Source organism: Epinephelus moara, chromosome 12 (assembly GCF_006386435.1).
Source record: "Epinephelus moara isolate mb chromosome 12, YSFRI_EMoa_1.0, whole genome shotgun sequence".
NCBI classification, from domain to species: Eukaryota; Metazoa; Chordata; class Actinopteri; order Perciformes; family Serranidae; genus Epinephelus; species Epinephelus moara.
The window spans coordinates 4,904,050-4,907,878 of NC_065517.1; positions in this window are offsets into that span (position 1 = coordinate 4,904,050).

Consider the following 3,829-nt stretch of genomic DNA (forward strand, 5'->3'; position numbering starts at 1 on the left):
TTGATTAACACAGCTGCAAACTAATGAGTTCACATCCCTCTCAGCCAACCACAAACAGCCACAGCATCAGATAGGGAGTATATATTCAGCATCTGTCATCTTAGAAAAGTCAAAAGAAAAGAAACAGAGTGAGACTGCGAGAGAGAAAGAGACAGCGCGCGTGCACGAGAGAAACGCTGTCAACAAATTGTAAATTATTCAATTTATTTTATTTTAACCCGGGAGGTTAGAGAGCCCAGCTCCCTCTCCAGCATCCTGAACCCCCCCTGCCTGAAGGTGCAGGAAGGGCTGGTCCCGTGGCTGCACCCGGGCCGTCTGGTCTGGCTGCGCGCTGGCTGCGGAACTGGGATCATCCTCCTCCTCCTCCTCCTCCTGACAAGATGATCTTCAGTTTTATGTTCTAAAAGCTTTTTTTTACATATACATTTGTAGCCTACTTATAGGGCTATACGTTTTTAGTTCACAGAAGCTGGTTATTGTCATGTTTATTTCAAAATAAAGTTTATCAAATGTTTTCACATCTTTGATTTTGTGATTTACATGCCAAAATGATCACAGTTCAATTGGGAAAGACAAGTTCATTTTACAGGCTTTGCATCATCAGCCCGTGGAGGTCTGCTCGCAGTTCCGTATATTCGGACACTGCGAGCTTGGACCTCCCGGATTATGATGATCATTATTACTGCGATTAGATCATTCTGATTAATGACTGAACATTAAGACATGTTTCTGATAAATATTTTAATGTGCACAATAATAACCTTTCACATTGTAATCATATTTTTATTTGTTATCTTTTGCATATGTGTGGCTGCTCCGTGTGTGTCTGAGCAGAGTGCACACGCGTTGTGCACCCGCCTAAACGGTCAAAACCGTCGTGGCGGCTCTAGGACAAGTGCACTTACATTGATCACTTCCATAAAATAAAACGAGAAATTGGAGAAGATTGAAAAAATTGTTAAAATTAAATTAGGGAACTGATCACAGATGCATTGTGTCTGTGTGTTTTTACATCTATTGTTGCTTTTAATTTGCAGCTATACTTTTAATGAAGCTGACATGTCATGACAGTCAAGAACCCCCCGGGATTCCGGGGTTACGGCAGCCAATCAGCGTTGAGCTGCAAGCGACAGGACCCAGCAAAATACCACTCCAGATGAGATTTCTCATCTCAAGCGACGAGCGAAAAATTGCTCTGTCGCTCTGTCGCTGTCGCTCAGAGCCCGAGCGATTTTTACGCTCAATCGCCCATTTGCATTGACTTTGTATGTAAACTCATCGCTAGCGAAAAAAAAAAAACAGGTCCGGTGTGAACACACCTTTAGAATAAATCTTGGTAATAAAAACTAAGATGAAATCTATGTTTAATTTTTATTGACGAGACGTGAAGAAAATGTTTCTAGTGGGCCATCAGACATTAAAAGCAGAGAACGGGAATGCTTCTAATTATGGCTACAGGGCATCCCAGTGGTTAGACCATTGTTAATCATTTCCAAACTTCCATAAGACTTAGCCCACCAGGGCCCTAAAAGATGGGTACAGCAACAACGGCAACACATGGCAGTAGTCAACAACACACTGTCCTTGACTGACACACATTCAAAACTGTGTTGAATGCAGATGTCTGGCGCATTGTTCATGTTTTTATATTGAGTGGGGCAGAGCATGATTCAAGCCTATGCAAACGCTGAAAACAAATATAGTATTATAAATGTAATTTCTAAGACTTTTGCTCTTATGTTTTTGGATTTGGAGAGGCTAAATAAAAAGAAAGCATAATACAGCTCCATGCACACTGCCTCAACAAAATGCAAAGCTTCACAGGCCAGTCATGTCAAGTTAGGTTTGCTAAGCTATAATTGGACAATAACTGTTCATGGGAGGGTTTTAGCAAACAGTCAGTTATGGTAATGTGCTGGAGATGAGGAGCTGGGTGGAACAGTATAGTTAGAAGCAGAACTGTACATGTAATTTGTCGTTAGTAGGTATGATATAAAACTTCATGCAGCTCCAGAAACTGCTGAAAATTACCATTATTACTACTAATGTCCCCAGAAAGCTTTTTTTAATTTATTTTTTTTAATGCAAATTAAATATGCATTGTTGTTAATCTGTTTGAGATATAGCTGCATTAAAAAATAAACTGAAACTGAACTGTTGAAAAAAACACTTCTCTACAGTTCCAGTACTCTTCATCTTCTGTTTCTCTCATGTTAATATTTCCCTTTTTTTCTTATCCCAAAGAGAAGCACATCAAATTAGTTCCTGGTCTTGCACTTTAAACACATTTCGTCAATGCAGGATGCAGTCTGACGTGATGTTTCTGTTCAATTTACTTGCCACGCTGTTTCTTATGGCGTCTACCAGCTTTCACTTTCCCTGTGAGTTTTAATGGTTCTGATGGTTTTATTATACCCATGTCCTCACATCAGTCGGTCCAGTTTTGTTGGAAAGAAAAATGTACCAATGTTCCAATCTACGATTGTGCAAAGAAGGCCAACCAACACTCTCATACAAGCTGCAGTGATGAGTACGAAAACCAGAATCAGTTACAAATCTTAATGCTGCATGATACACTGAATCCAGCATTTTCAGAGAAGATAAATTTGCATGCATGTATAAAATGTCACTGTAGTCAAGTATTGATAGAAATGTTGCTTGTATAAGTCTTTTTCTCGCACTAAAGAAGAAACAACATTTGTTTCTGAGATAGAAACCCAACTTAACCCTGAGTTTTTTCGTAAGACACTCAATGTGATGTTAACACAAACTCAGTGCTTTGGTCATTAAATAATGTCGGGCTCGGGTCAGGTTCAGACAGAAATATGCTGCCCGTGCCGCACTCTAACACACACACACACACACACACGGAAAACCGGACATTATCATCAGTTTATAAAAGACCCCCGGACTCCCCGGACGGGACGTTAAAAGTGGACATGTCCGGGCAAAAGAGGACGTTTGGTCAGCCTAACGTAGCGCCATCTTGTGGGTCAAATTACCTATGTCAGCATTTACCTTGGTCTATAGGTCGCACCGGTCTATAACCCGCACCCAACTTTTTAGATGAAAAAAAAGTGCGACTTATACACCAAGTTTTACGGTACATCAGACAGTTGCTCTGAGAACCATGGATTATCACGTCCTTTAATCTTATATTTTCTAAGAGGAGCATACTTGTTTATAATGTCCAAAAATAATGATTTAAAATATTGCAATGCCATCTTGGGCTCTGGGATCAAATTTACCTTGGTCCAATCACAAAGATAAAGGTAATTTAAAAAAGCTTGTTCACAGAACAACTTAAAATTTCTCTTAACTATAATACATGGTTTATATTTTGATAACCTTGTGTCTCTCACACTAGCAATAACGCAGTGATAACTAACATAATTTACAAAAACAGCAGTAGCTTTGAATTTCTGTGGAACATTGGTTAAAAACAAATCAAGGAGCGACGACTTCTCAGGATGTTTAAAGTTTGGCCTAGTTGGCGAGTCTATAATGTATGGAAGTGAATCGTGACCAATATTTAATATAAGATATATATAAGATATAAGATATCTGCTGGAAAAAATAATTTTTTCATGGACTGTTGATTGAGTTACGGAGTTAATAAGTGAGCAGACATATTAACTCCGTAACTCAATGAACAGTCCATGAAAAAATTATTTTTTCCAGCAGATATCTTAGTTACAACATGATTGAGCTAGCAAAGCAGTTTTGTGTTGCTATGTGTGGTATTTATTCAGTTTTGGGAAATTACGATGTTTAGAAAGCACAATCTCAGGGAGCGCCATGATCTGTGATGCATCCATATATCAAATGT